This window comes from Zootoca vivipara, chromosome 8 (assembly GCF_965207765.1).
Source record: "Zootoca vivipara chromosome 8, rZooViv2.hap1.1, whole genome shotgun sequence".
In the NCBI taxonomy this organism is placed as follows: domain Eukaryota; kingdom Metazoa; phylum Chordata; class Lepidosauria; order Squamata; family Lacertidae; genus Zootoca; species Zootoca vivipara.
The window spans coordinates 6737772-6753259 of NC_142591.1; the positions used below are offsets into that span (position 1 = coordinate 6737772).

The following is a 15488-nucleotide window of genomic DNA, read 5'->3' on the forward strand; positions in this document are numbered from 1 at the left end:
TAAGATTGATGTGAACATCTTGTAGTCTTGGTTTATTAATGAGATTGGGTGGTATGAGAAGTCCTATATTTTTGTAAACATTTGTTAGCTTTGCAGAATTTATTCAAGCTACAGTGTATGAAATGTGGCTGAACACCCATGCTCCAATCCTAGGATATGTTGACAGACGCAGTTTGAAATTCATCTTTACAAGCATAAATACTTGAAACTGCTTCCCCCCCCCAGAACCCCTAACACTGCATTCCTGTGAACATTTTATTGAGAGTAAGTGCAATTGTTTCAGTGAGACAGCCTAAATATTTATATATGAATGGGCAGTGAGATGCTGAGAATTCCTTTTATTATTATTATTATTATTATTATTATTAAATTTTCATTCTGTTTCCTTTTTCTATTGTTACATACAGTGGGATCTTGACTTACGAATTTAATCCGTTCCGAATGCACACTCGTAGGTCGAAAACTTCGTAAGTCGAGTTTCCCATAGGAAAAGCGGTTCCCATAGGAATGCATTGGAAATGGAAAAATTTGTAAGTCGAGGAAACCGCATCTAAAAACTCGTAAATCGAGGAAACCGCATCTAGCCGCGAACGGGTTTTCCGTTCGGATGCCGGAAAAATCGTAAGCGCACGGCCACTTTTTCCGCTCGTAGGTTGAAAACGTCAGATGTCGAGGAGCTCGTAAGTCGAGGTCCCACTGTACATCACATATTCATAACATTCATATTACATTCCCTCTTCCCTCACCTCCTGGGCTTCCCCCAACTTCCACTTCTGATTTATTTTCCCCTTATTTCATACTGTTGTTTCTAAAAAAAAAAAAAAAAGGTGGTGTAACTTGAACACTATTTTAAAGGCTTGGTTTTTTGCCCTCTTTTTGCCAGGCTTAAACTGACTCAGCCAGCCGTCTCCCCACTCTTGAATTGAGTTTGGATATGCTGGCTTTATTTATGCTGGCTTGCTTTATGCCAGCTTCTTGTGTATAGGATTTCTGCCTTAAGGTGCTACACAGCTAAAGATGCAGGGTTACTGTAATGGAGTTGTGAGGCTCCAAAAGACGCTCAGCCATTTACAGGTCTTCAAAGCTAACTATGCGTTACATGTGTGGGACACGGGTGGCGCTGTGGTCTAAACCACTGAGCCCTAGGGCTTGCCGATCAGAAGGTAGGCGGTTCGAATCCCCACAATGGAGTGAGCTCCCGTTGCTCAGTCCCTGTTCCTGCCAACCTAGCAGTTCGAAAGCATGGAAAAGTACAAGTAGATAAATAGGAACTGCTCTGGCGGGAAGGTAAACGGCGTTTCCGTGCGCTGCTCTGGTTTCGCCAGAAGCGGCTTAGTCATGCTGGCCACATGACCCAGAAGCTGTACGCCGGCTTCCTTGGCAGTAAAGTGAGATGAGTGTCGCAACCCCACAGCATAGCTGCCAAGTCTCCCGTATTCCCCGGGAAACCCCCGTTTCTCTAGCTGTTCCCAGCTGAAAAAACAGATTTTTTTTTTGTTTTTCCCCGGTTTATTCTGGCGCGCCGGCCATTTTGGAACTGGGCGGAGCATGCTCAGAAGCGACTTTTGATGCAGCTCTGCCCAATTCCAAAATGGCTGCAGTGCGACTTCTGGCGTGGCGGCCATTTTGGAACTGGGCAAAGCAGCATCAAAAGCCACTTTTGAGCATGCTCCGCCCAGTTCCAAAATGGCAACAGCGCTACTTCTGGTCTGCTACTTCCGGTCCGTCCCTTATTTCACCCACAGGAACTTGGCAGGTATGCCCCACAGTCGTCCGTGACTGGACCTAACAGTCAGGGGTCCCTTTACCTTTACCTTTTTTATGCATTACATGTACCCACATACAGAGCTGATGTCTCCCCCTCCCCTTTAGGAAGCTCTTTTAAAAAGGGCCATAGGAAGCTGATAAGGAGGCCTTAATGCCCTAAGGGAAATTGCTTAAGAAGCTCCTTTTTTGTTCTGCTGAAGGCAGAAAAATAGCCCAAGGGAAAGAGTTAAGGAAATGTCAATCCTGCTACAAGTACTCTCCTCAGGGTTCCAGCCTTCCTTTGGTGCTTTGCATGAAACAAAAAACAAAAGGAAGCCAGCCAGCCAGCCCTTCTGTGCATACACATACTTACAGTAATTTAAAACATAACTTGAGAAGCTGCCTTCACTCTCTTCACTAAATGTTTCTTTCCTAAATGTGACTGGGGCTAGATCTACATTGATCTGTAAAAACCCTGTAATATCGCTCTCAATGCAATTTTCCATTGGTGATGGATTGCTGCTCTACTGTGCCCTCTGGTGCCACATTTTTATAATGCGTTTTAACGTTATAACTGACCAGTGCAGATTAGTCCTGGGTAGAATCTCATTAGTCAAGGGGAATAGAGTCCTCCAGATACTGTTTGACTTCAAATCCCACCTGTCCCCACTACCAATGACCAGGGATGATGGGAACTGGAGTCCGACAAAATATGGAGGGCACCATGTTGAGAAATGTTGCCCCAGACGCTTTGGCCTTCCTTCACCAATTGCTTAAGAAAATGGGTCGTGTAAAAAAAGATGAGCAAAATGCTGTGTATAATTTGAATATTTTATTATGGTGACATTGATTAGGTAGTTGTGTTAGTGCACAATTTTTATTCCGCCCCCATCTCTGATAGAGAAAATCTACCCCTTTTATTGCCCTGCCCTCCAGCTCTTTGCACGAGTTTGTTTCTGGCAAATTATTGTTTGTAGTCATCACTTGTAGAGCAGGATACATGTACTAGCCATGAAACCAGCCAGTTTCTTTCAAAAAAATTCATTTGTCAAGGGGTGATTGTTGCATTACAGCTTCTACATCCTGCACAATCTTTTTTTTGAGCAATTACGCGAATGGGTACAGTAAAAATAAATTGCATGCATATATTGTGTGAGTTCATTTGGGTGCCGAACGTTTTATACAGGTGGAAACGGAGAAGAGGGGGAATTTGAAATGGGGGTGGGTTTGGTGTTGTCTCCGTATTCTTATAGAATTTCTAGGTTTTTAAAGAAAATACACAGTAGCATTTGTTCTTGCATTATGTAGTCAGGCCTCAGATAATTGAGGGCCTGAGGAGGATTTGCATCCTGCTCATCTCTTTCAATATGCTGAAAATTGGAATTGCTGCTTGTTTCTCAGGCTGGGCTGCTGGGCTCCTTCCCTTTCCTTGGACAGATTCCTTCCTGTGTGCATTTCTGAGCTTTCTCCGGAGTGCTTCTCGCTGGCCTCCTCAGTGCCCACACATTTTCATTTCCTTCTCTCTCACTTCCTCTTACTTTTCTTCCCCCATAAAATTTTAAACCCCAGGGGGCCCAAGCCTGTTTTTATCATCAACCCATCCAAAGACTCTTCTTTCTTCTATCTAACTTATCTATATTTATAAGGTTACTACTTCTCAAAGGCAAATTTGCGCAGGGCTAATGCCTTTCCTCAGCAGTGTTTCGGAAGCAGAAGAACATGATAAATAGGATGCGGTGTTAAACCTCCTGCTGAGCTTCAATGATTGCTGTTTTGTCAGCCTTTGGGTTGCAAACAATGAAGGATAAGGGATGGACATGAGGTTTCTAGGCAGATAATCCGATAATCTGAATGGGTGCCCTGGTAACACATTGAAACCCTGATTTATCAGTGAAACAAACACAGTTCTGAGAGTTAAGAGTCAGTCCTATGCATGCTCGCTCTGGAGTAAGAACTACGAGTTTTGGTGGGACTCACTCTAGAAGTGAAATCTAGTAGTGAGAGGCTTGTTCCATCTGATGTATATTTCTCTGTTGTCTACTGTAGCTAGGCATTTGCAGATAAAATCATTTGCATCAATTGTGGTCGGTAAAAATACAGGGATGTATTCCTTGCAAAATTTGTGTAAGAACCTGGAGCTGGGGGAACTTGTCCTCAGAGGCGTACCTGTACCTAGTGGTTGGTGAAACCAACCCCCGCTGGGAGCGCAGACCCAAGTGTGTGTGTGTGTGCAAAAAATCACCACCACCACCCCCAAAATTAAGGGATTTATTGATTCTGTGTTACATGCCCCTCCCCCAAAGTAATAAATAACCTTCCCGTGTTTACAAGATTTTGTACTCTTATATAGGATTTTTGGACTTCTCCTAGAGCAAAGCACCATTTATCTAGCCTGGAGTCAACAAGAAAAAGAGAGGTTGTCTAACTGGGAGGAGGAGAGTCCGTGCACGCTTTTGCTCCTACCTTGGGTTTTGGGACTCCAGCAGGCAAAGCAGCTCTTGGCAGAGTTAAGGGGAAAAGGAGAAGCAGCAACATCACCAGATCCATAACCAGGGGCGTAGCTAGGATCAAAATTAGGGGGGCAAGGGGCGGGGCCAAGGCACGGGAGGGGCCACAGTGGGGCAAGGAAAGCCATGGTCGTTCAGGGGCGAGGGGGCACCAGGATCAGCCCGAAATCGGGCTGCTCCGATCCCCTCCTCCCCCTCCGCAATCGCCGGCTAGAAGGGACGTCTCCCTTCTCCCTGGCTGGCCGTGGGGCGGGTGGAGGGAAAGCCAGCCAAACGCTTTGCGCTGCTCTGGGGCTTTCCTTCCGCCCGCCCCACAGCCAGCCGGGGAAAAGGGAGATGTTCCTTCTAGCCGGCTGGCTGTGAGGCGGGCGGAGGGAAAGCCCTAGAGCCGCGCAAAGTGTTTGGCTGGCTTTCCCTCCGCCTACTCCACAGCCAGCCGGCTAGAAGGGATGTCTCCCTCCGGGCGGGGAGCAACTGGAGGGCGGCTCCAGCAGCACGGAGACTCTGGCCGCAGTGCAGGGCGGCATGGTGGAGGCAGGCTTTGGAGGGCGGCGCTCCAGCAGGGAAGAGGCTCCAGCCGTGGCGCGGCATGGCGGAGGTGGACGAGAGCGCCGTGTCCAGCCTCCGCCTCTTCTTTGGCGCCCTCCAGAATGTGACACCTCTGACGACCGCTTCACCGGCCCTGCTTCTAGGGGGGGCAGCTGCCCCCTCCTGCCCCCTGTCTACGCCCATGTCCATAACCCCATACTTGAGGAGTGGGTGGCCACATTCAGTCCACAGGGCAGGGGAAGCAGCAGCAACTACTGTGGCTGGCAGTTGCAAGGCTGCCTTGCCTTTGCTGCAAAAAGAATCGCTGCCTTTGAGGAGCAGGTGGTCTAAGCAGGTTGTCAGCTGAGAGCTCCCAAGCAGGGCACCCCCTGGCTCCCTCCTTCTACAATCGGGTAGCAGCATGCATGCCCCCCCTCTGTGTGTGTGTGAGAGAGAGAGGGGGGGGAAATAGCAAGGATTTCTCCATCCTGTAATTTACACTCCACACATTTTAGGCAGTTTACAAAAAGGGGCGGAGAAGTATTTATTTCGTTATTTACCACATTTCTCTTCCAAGGATATCAAGGTGGTTGGTGCACATCGTTTTCCTCATCCCCATTTCATCCTCACAACAACCCTGTGAGGTAGGTTAGGCTGAGAGATGGCGAGAGTCTCCAAAGTCACCCAGTGAATTTCATGGCTGAGTGGGGATTTGAACCCTGTGGTCTCCCATGTCCTATTCCATCATTCTCGTCCGTTCTGTAGATGAATGAGCCAGTGGAGATTTTTTTGCAGCTTTTGAATAGTTCGGAATAGTTTTCTGAAAGAAAGAGTGAGCTGTTTCTGAAGAGAACCAAAGTCCATCTTGGACACAGCAAAGGCATAGGAATCTGCTTCTCTACAAGAAAGAAGATTCCACCTAAACATTAGGAAGAACTTCCTGACAGTAAGAGCTGTTCGGCAGTGGAATTTGCTGCCAAGGAGTGTGGTGGAGTGTCCTTCTTTGGAGGTCTTTAAGCAGAGGCTTGACAGCCATATGTCAAGAATGCTTTGATGGTGTTTCCTGCTTGGCAGGGGGTTGGACTGGATGGCCCTTGTGGTCTCTTCCAACTCTATGATTCTATGACTGTGGGCAGGTCCACCTTGGGGTTGTGGTGCACCTGGATGGCGAGTTTGAAGTTTGATGGGTCAGATCCTGAGGCAAGAAGTGCTTTGTTCCCCACCCCACTTGATGGGTAGATTGAATGCCCACTGGCGGTGGACTCTCGGTGATTCATGTTGAATTGGGGGAGTTGGCTAAACATTTACCGTCCCGTCATTCTGGTTCGATTTAGGTAAAAAGCAATGCAAAGAGAGCTGGTCTTTTGTACTTACGGTTTCTCATACACAGAATTAGGAGTGGGTTGTCGAGAGCCTCCTCTGTTTAACTTCTAATTCAGAACTACCCCAGTGCACGGATTCTGTTGCTATTTCTGAATCCAAGGGACCTAGAGGAGGAGAGGGCAGAAGAAAATATTTGAAAATTGTTGTATTACCCCATTACCTAATATCAATTACAAAATGCCCAAAGCTCATCACTTGAAGAAATCTTTACTAATCAACATGTCCTTAGAAAACAGACAGGTCAAGTGCTACCTGAGTATTGCTAGGTAACAGACTTGACATTTTTCTTCGTCTTGTGGCAGTTAAGGAGAGAAATGCTTAAAATACCATTTAAGTTGCTCCCTGTAGCGTAATTACAGCCTTTTCAGTAAGTGAAGTAATTTTTAAATTATAGATTAGTCCAGTCTTTTAATTTGATGGGAACAATTGTGGTTAATTTTACAATTCCTTACGCTACCAAAACAGTGACAAAAATGTTTTTGTATCTGCCTGCCTTTGCTCTAAAATGTCTATTAAAACAGGTGGTTGGTTGGTTTATTTCAAATTAGAAAAAGACAAAACTTACTTTTGTCGAACAAACTTCTTAAGAAATATTGATGATATTGTGGGTGGGCATATACCAAGATCTTTTTCGTTTACCTGAGGCATGGACAACAATGAAAAAGCATAGATAACCTAATCAAGGGGAGGGTTTTCAAATGCATATCAAGTAACCATACCCCCCCCCTGCAGATGGCAGGTTCTAGAATCTAGATTGAAGGCAACTTGTTGAAGAGCATCCTGAACAGTTCTGCATTGAGAAAAGCTGTGTTTTTGCACTGCAAATCGGGTCCTCCCTAACAAGAGGGCACATGTTGAGGTGGGGCCTGGCAACCAAACCCTGTGTTGTGGGTGGGAACGTTTGGATGGTCACAACACTCTATTGGAGGTCCCTCGATGCTGGGTGCAATCAGACCAATGGGATGCCAGCAAAAGTACATCGAGGGACCTCAATTTAAGCCCATGCATGTGTCCCTGAGCTTCCTCTTTTGGGCTCTGTGCATCGGAACACCCGCCCACTTCTCCCTGTATTTAGGGCTTGCACGCATGACCTTGCTATGCCGTCGTGTGTCACCTGTCGTTGGGACAGGGGCATGGCAGGAATTTTCCCCATTTGGCAGATTGGTTGGTGCCATTTGGGTTTCGCCTGCCGCGTAGCAAATCGTCACAACTTGTAATGTTGCGGATAGGTGAAAGGGATGGCAGAGCGCTCTGGCCATCCCTATGCGATGGGTATTCCGTTAAAGGAATCCTGGGACTCTTGGTTGGTCTTCCCTGAGAGGGGTTGTGCCCGGAACCAGAGTCCAGGGGAGCACCTGTCTGGTGGACTGGTTGGACACCGCCTTCCACTTTGGTGTGCCCTGGGTCAGCGCTGCCTGCAAGGGTGCAGGGAACGAGTTGAACCAGAGCCTATGCAACCACTCACTTGATTGTAATCAATAAAGTTGTGGCCTAAATTCTGCCAAAAACCAAACCAAAATTTGAGTCTTGTCTGAATTTATTTGGGGGGTGGTTAAAAGTTCTCCACATGCAAAAGGATTAAAATATGCACAGCGACGGATTTGCATCTTGGAACTGTGCTCCTTTTCTGTTTCATAGAATTGTAGAGTCAGGCCCGTCCTAGCCATAGAGGCTAGTGGCGCGGAGAACCACGGCGCCGGGCACTGGAAGGGCGCCAAGTGAGCGCAGGGTTCCGGCGATCTGGCCAGGACTGCACTCCTTCTCCGAGGACTCCATGGTGCGCCTCCTTCTCGTTTCCCCAGTGCTGGGTTCCGCTCAGTCGAGCTTCGCCACCAGCGCGCTCTTGCTGGTCCCGCGGTGCGCGCGCTGGTGGCGAAGCTTGACTGAGCGGAACCCAGCGCTGGGGAAACGAGAAGGAGGTGCAGCGTGGAGTCCTCGGAGGTGGCCTCCCGCTGTTGCCGCGGTCTGCTTGCCACTCCCAGGCCCTTGGAGAGGCTCTGGAGGGGGGCGCTGGAGGGACCTAGCGCCAGGGCACTGGATGGGCTTAAGACGTCCCTGTGTAGAGTTGGCAGGGAGGCCAAGAGTCACTAGTCCAACCCCCTTCAAAGCATGAATCTCAACCAAAACGTCCATGGCAGACGGCCACCCAGCCTCTGCTTAATAGCCTCCAAGGGAGGAGAGCTCACCACCTCCCAAGAGAGACATTTCCACTGTGTAACAGCAAGGCATGCTATCTTGCGGGCTGGGGGGCTGCCCCCCCAAAATTTTCAAGGAAAATTAAGACACCTTATTATGATCCAGTCATGGATCTCCGAACATTTTAGTTTTCTTTCAAAGCAGCTACAGAGTGTTCCACAGAGTGCCTTTAGGCGAGAAAGTGTTTCACCCTTTCTTGTTGTGCTGTTTTCCTGTCCTGGGGGGGAGGGGGCAAGAGTACACACACATCCTTATAGCAGCTTTTGTGAAGTGGTATTTAACTGGGAGAAAAGCAGCAGAGGACTGGTTAAAGTACCCCCTGCCAAAGGCAGCCTCTCCCAATAGCTGCCTTTTCGTAAAATATTTTTTATATATATAAAAAATCAACGACCACCTATTTCACATATAGTTTGACCCTGAATCTGGAGAGAGGGAGGGGGATAGAACAAGCATTCATAAAAGCAGAGGTTTGTCCCTGGTCTTTATTCTATCTTGGAAACAATGTATGTGCCCACACTTGAGACTCCCACCTCCTGTTGTTTTCCTCCTCCTCCTCCTCCCTGCCTAGCAAAATCTGCTTTTGGATGCTACGAGTGTCTGTTTAGTGAGTCAACTAATGGCAGGTGTGTCCTTTGTAGGCTGAATGCTCGAAAGAATAGGCTATGAATTTGCCGTGTCTATTTTACTCTACTGGAATCTATTGCAGCTGTAACGGCAACCTCGTGAGGTGAAGGTGATACTGAAATGAAACTGTTGTTCCCGTTCCGAATTGCCATCTGCTTCTCTTATGGTACATTGAATTTCTGTTCTGCGTCTCAATTTAATTACAGTACATTTAACACAAACATGACCTGGTTCAAGCAGATATTGTAGGTTTTTACACCCTGCAGCATCTCTACCTGTCCTGTAGCACAACCAAACACTTGTACCCCCCCCTTCCCCAACTCCTTGCACATTTGCAGACAGTTGGCATGTACAAGCACTGGCGGAGGAAGGGGTGTGTGGTGGGGGCGTTGCGCCCCGTGTGCCATCAATAAGGGGGATGACAAAATGCAACTTGACGCTGCCTGTGGAACCGAGCAGGGTTGAGTTGCATCGTGATGTGTTCCCTTCCCAGTGATCAGCCAGGCTCTCCCTGCCCGTCCCATCCATGTCCTGCCCTCGGGGGGACCCTGTCTTGCCTCATGAGCAGCAGCACAGCTTCAAGTGCGACCGCATGCACGCACACACCGAGGGGGTGACATTCGGCACGGCACCTGCCCGTGACTCCCAAGCCTACCCCAAGTTGGTGGGGAGCTGCTCCGCTTCGCCGGCGGCCTTCCCCCCTTCGTTTTGACAGCTCGGGGGAAGCTTGGGAGTCACAGGCAGGCTGCACGCCATTGCCCCCCGCACTCCCGGGCTGCTGGAGGATGGCAGGGCACAGCTTTCTTTGACGGGGGAGGGAGGGAGGGGGAAAAGGCTCCATTAGATAGCTGCCTGCACAGCTTTCTTTGATGGGGGGTGGAGGAAGGAAGGGGGAATTTCAATGTGGGAGGGTGACAAACAGGGCCGTCTTAACCATATCTGGCGCCAAGATCCCTCCGGCGCCCCCCGTGAATGAGCCGGGCAGGAGGGGTGCACAGGGAGCTGAGAGGCGCAGAGGAGGCAGCCCCAGACTCGCGCTCCCTGCGTGCCTCCGGAGAGCGGCCTGAAGCCGCTCAAAAACTAAGAGGCGCAGAGGAGGAAGCCCCAGGCTCACACTCCCTGCGCAAAGCTCCGGAGGCGCGCGGGGAGCGTGAGCCTGGGGCCACCGCGCTGCGCTTCTCAGCTGTTCAGGTGGCCCCAGGCCAGCGCTCCCTGCGCGCCTCCGGAGAGCTGCCTGAAGCCGCTCAACAGCAGAGGCGCGCGGAGGCAGATTCCAGTGTTCGGCACCCCTTCCGCGCCCCTGATGGCCAGGCGCCATGGCGCCTTGCGCCACCCAGCCCGGGCCTAGGGACGGCCCTGGTGACAAAAAATAAAAAATCCACACGGGTACCACCTGACCTTGCTACGCCACTGTGTACAAGGGGCTGAATCAGTGGATTGTAAGAGCGCAAGAGAGCCCTGTTGGGATGGCCCTTCTAGTTTGTCAGCAGATTCTGCCCAAGGGAAACTGCTGTTTGTGATTCAGAAGCCAGAAGCACATTTTGGGGTAAAGACTACACATGTACAGAAGACTATTCATGTACAGCAAGAATTACCATACAGCAGCAGCACATAGCGAGCCTGCTTTTGAGCGTCAAGCACAGGACTAGCCAACTTAAAGCATATTAAAACCTCAACTGCATAGCTAGCCTAGGCAAAGTCTGATTAGCTAAGTTTGGAGGTGTGCACACATAATAGTACAGGAAGAAATAAAGGCTAAGCCCTCCCGTTGGAGTGCCCTCGTCTCACCAGTGTGCCCAAGATTGGCACATGGGATGCCAGGCAAAGGCAGCCTGCAGAAGGCCCAGTAACAGCAGCCTGAGCAAACTGTAAAATGAAAAGTAATGATTTTTTAAAAATACAGATTTTGTCTGAGAAGAAGAAGCTTTGCACGCTTAAGTAAAAGGCATACCAAGAAGATAAGCACTGAGCTACTGAGATCTTTGCAGCTCGGTTGCTTGCCATTGGCAGCTGAGAAATGCCTTTTTATGTTAGCTAGACAATTGCTCTTGGGAGATGCCTCTGTGGCAGAAAGTGAGAAGGTGCTGCAGGGAACACATAACAGAATCCTTCGTGTGATATGCAGATCCGGCTGCTGAGTAAACACTTCACAGGAGAGACAGCAAGAGCTACCTTATATCACTGAATAATTAAGTTCCAGATTATTATTTTTTTAAATCATACCCAGGAATAGGAAAAATACAGACAACTTGTGAGTCCCTTCTCTCCATTTCTAAACTGTTTTAAGTTTTAGTCTAAGCCTAAGCTTTTAACTGTGATTCATTGTTGGATGACATGTCCTTTACTTCAGCTAATTTTCTCTGGTGATGGATAAACATTGCTGGGTTTTGATTTGTTTCTGTAGCATTCAGAAGAATTTTGAGAAATAATAAGGACTGCTTAGCTCAGGACAGAAAAGTGATATCTGAGGCAGTTGTGAAATTTTACCTACTTCTTAGAGCACAGTGACACCCAGATCTCAGGATTGTAGCCTTGTTTTTGTAAAAAAGAAAAATATATGTGAAAATTTACTATTTTGAGCTTCTCTACAAACTCAAAAACATTTGACAGCAACATGTAGAATTCTACTTAATTTATTCATCCTGATGTAGGTATGTGCTACTGATGATGCAAGTATGCATTGCAGAATATAATGCTCCTGTGCATTCGTTAATTTTTTAAAAATGTGAATCAACCATATTTCAAATAGAGTATGCATTCTTAAAGAAAGAGAGAGTGTAAGTATGCTTGCCCTTACCTGGCACAGTGGTGTTGCGGACTGGTGCTGCCAGCCCAACGCAACCCAATGATGGGTGTCCCTTTGGGCAGCAGCCACCAGCTATTAGAGAATAGAGTGGTACTATTAGTATTGTTACTATTACTATTATTAATCTGGCATAGGAAGGCATCGTCCAAGCCTTCAGTCTGTCTTGAAGGTCTATAGCAGACCCTCAGAGTAAGGTCTCTGTTGTCTCCCTCTCCTATAACTTTTACCTATATACTCTTGATCTGCCTTCCATGTTCCAGGTCTTGGATCTCTTCATAAGTGTATTCATCCTTTACATATAGTGTGACTCCTTCTCCCTTCCTGTTTGATCTATTCCTTTTGAACATTCCAGTCATGAGTTTCATCTCACTAGTTTTCAGTAGTGTCTACTAAATCATATTTGCCATCCTGTATTAAAAGATCTAATTTGTCTTGCCTGTTTCCCATTCTCTGTGTATTAGTATAGAGACAACTGAAACCATGAGTCATTCTTTCCAGCTGCTTCCTTCTTCTAGTTGCCTGCCTTTTAGCAGGTTTCTGGAGCACCACCTCAGTTTTCTGTGCATCAGTGACGCTCTTATCCCCAGTACCAGGTTTTCCCATGTCTCCGTACCCCTTAGGATTCAGTTTAAAGTTCTCCTGATCAGGTTTGTGAGTCTCTTAACAAACACAGTATTGCCACCCACTGTGAGGTGCAACCCATCTCTTACCAGGAGTCCTTCCTTTCCCTTCTGTTTTTTTAACAGAGGCTTTTGTGTGTATAGAGGTATTTGGAACTCTAAAGAGAGAAACCAAAATGTTAACATTCAAATGGAATAAAAAAAACATAAATCCAGCCACTGGTGGTACAAAATAATACAGCTATTTTTCCCAACAGGTGAAAATAAACACCTGACAGTTCTTCTATTCTAGTGCTATGTTTTCTGCAGTCATATTTATTCATAGCTGTTCCATCCAGAATTTCTACCTCTGGATTGGGACCCATTGGAATAAGTAGGATGAACATGTGAATGCCATCCGTAGGCACAGCATTGCTTCCAGTAGCCTGTATATCTGGTGCACAAGCAAAACTGGATTGTGGCACGTGTGTTCTGTTTGTTTTGTGGCAAATCAGAGTATTTGACATGCTTGGCTTGGGTTATATTAGTTACTGTAGGTATGCCATTAGCCCAGAATTTTTGAAATCTTGATGGAAAACATACATGTAAAGAGACACAAATGTACACGGCAAAGCCCCTGCGGGTTTATATTACAAAATTATTGTTTCAAGAGAGTTTTGGGTGAGTGGGGGAAACGTATTTTTCTCTCTGGGTTCTGTTCAGACTTCTTGGGTGTTAAATGAGAAAGCAGTATAATTTATTCAATGAGCATCCTTTACCTTCAAGATTGGAGAGTGATGCACATTTTAGAACCAACTTCTAGGCAGAATGAAAAATGGAGACATAGTTGTTGAGATATGGTGGCATTTTGTATATGTGCAATGACGGGATCTGTTTGGGTTTTTTTTTTTTTATCACCAGCACAGCGACCAGCAGGGAACTTACTTCCCTCTGGGTGATGATTTTGTACTGCATATGCTTTTGTTATCACTATACTGGACTTCCATAATGCATCGTGTTATGGAATTCCAAATTGTTCTATTTTTAGATGCAGGTTTAGTCTGACTGCAGCTGACAGCATGCTCCAAAGAAAAAAGAAAAAAGCCGCACATTTGTCACATGTTAAGCGCATCCACCAATTAACAGTGATTGGGAATTAGTTTAAAATACTGCTGGAATAATATTTAAAGGAGCACTCAAGGCAACAGCTATTTATCTTAGAGGTTGTTGTTTTCAGACTTTTTATGCCTTCCTGTGTTCTGCTTCTTGAAGGAAGTTTGACTTGTATATACATTAAAGGTAAAGGGACCCCTGACCATTAGGTCCAGTCGTGACCATAGCTGCCAAGTTATCCCTTTTTAAAAGGGATTTTCCCTTATGCTGAATAGGCTTCCTCGCGAGAAAAGGGAAAACTTGGCAGCTATGGTCGTGACCGACTCTGGGGTTGCGCGCTCATCTCGCATTATTGGCCGAGGGAGCCGGCGTATAGCTTCCAGGTCATGTGGCCAGCATGGCAAAGCCGCTTCTGGCAAACCAGAGCAGCACATGGAAACGCCGTTTTACCTTCCCGCTGTAGCGGTTCCTATTTATCTACTTGCATTTTGACGTGCTTTCGAACTGCTAGGTTGGCAGGAGCTGGGACCAAGCGGCGGGAGCTCACCCCGTCACAGGGATTCGAACTGTCGACCTTCGAACTGTCGACCTAGGCTCAGTGGTTTAGCCCACAGCACCACCTGGGTCCCCTATATATACATTATCAGTGCTCTATTCAGAAACTGGGGCAGTCATACAGCATGTTGGGCTTTGCTGGAATTGAGAACAACACATCAACACATAACTTATGAACACTCTCTGTAGATTGTGCATACCTGTTGCCTACATTACAATATTGGCAAAGACTCTATAGCCATGTGCTTAGCTAGGCCATTGGGGGTAGGTTGAGCTTGTGCGAGTCATAATGATAATGATTCTCCGGCAAATTGATGCATGCTACTTGCAAATGGAACATGGTTAGAAGCTATTTCCCTAGGGATGCTATGATGGACAAAAACGGCTTTCAGCTTTGCCACTTCCAATCTGAATCTCATCCCTCAAGGGCCAATAATAAGGTGAGTGGAGACCCAAAGATTGGCTCATTCCTAAATCAAAGACGCTGTTAGGTGGTGAGTTAAGGGAGCCAGAGCCTCAGGATGTCTGTGCTGGGCTCCAGATCAATCCTCTCTTCTCCCATTTTGCATTTATACACTTTGTTTAACAGGGCAGGTGGGTGCTATACAAAGCCACTTGCCGTCTTAATTTGCCCAGAGGTACTTTGTTTAGATTTAGTATGTACATAAGCAGCAGTTGTTGCCAATAGATTACAGGCGGGGCAGAGGGCCCAATCCACATACACTATACAGTGGTACCTCGGTTTATGAACACAATTGGTTCCGGAAGTCTGTTCATAAACTGAAGTGTCATAAACTGAAGCAAACTTTCCCATTGAAAGTAATAGAAAGTGGATTAATCTGTTCCAGACGGTCCGCGGAGTACTTAAACTGAAGCGTTCATAAACTGAAGCGAACTTTCCCATTGAAAGTAATGGAAAGTGGATTAATCCGTTCCAGACGGGTCCACGGATTACTCAGCCTGAAGCGTACTTAACCTGAAGCATGGGTGTAATTGGTTCCGGAAGTCTGTTCATAAACTGAAGTGTTCATAAACTGAAGCGAACTTTCCCATTGAAAGTAACGGAAAGTGAATTAATCCGTTCCAGATGGGTCCGCGGCGTTCGTAAACCGGAAATTCATAAGCTGAGGTGTTCATAAACCTTGGTTCCACTGTACTGGCCCCAGAAAATCTTCTTGATACCTCAGCAGGCTGCCAGCAAAAGAGCCAATTTCTTTTTCTTTTTGATCTCTGAAAGCCTGAACTAAATTGGTGGCTGAAATTTTGTTCCATGGCCCTGTGCCCAGAATCATTTGAGTACCTGTCAATGCCCTCACCCTGGAAAACTCAGAATATTCCCTTTTCACTTTATGAAGGAGACTTTCTGGTTTCACACTGGGCTTGCCAACTCTCAACCAAGAGCTCAAAAGTGTGGCCACCTGCCAGTCTTCT

General features: G+C 47.0%; 1 protein-coding gene across 4 annotated transcripts in view; it reads left to right on the forward strand.

Annotated features, from left to right (window-relative positions):
• Window positions 1–15488, forward strand: part of ENOX1 (ecto-NOX disulfide-thiol exchanger 1) — a 264024-nt gene that overhangs the window by 140706 nt on the left and 107830 nt on the right. The gene's annotated exons all lie outside the window — the stretch shown is intronic.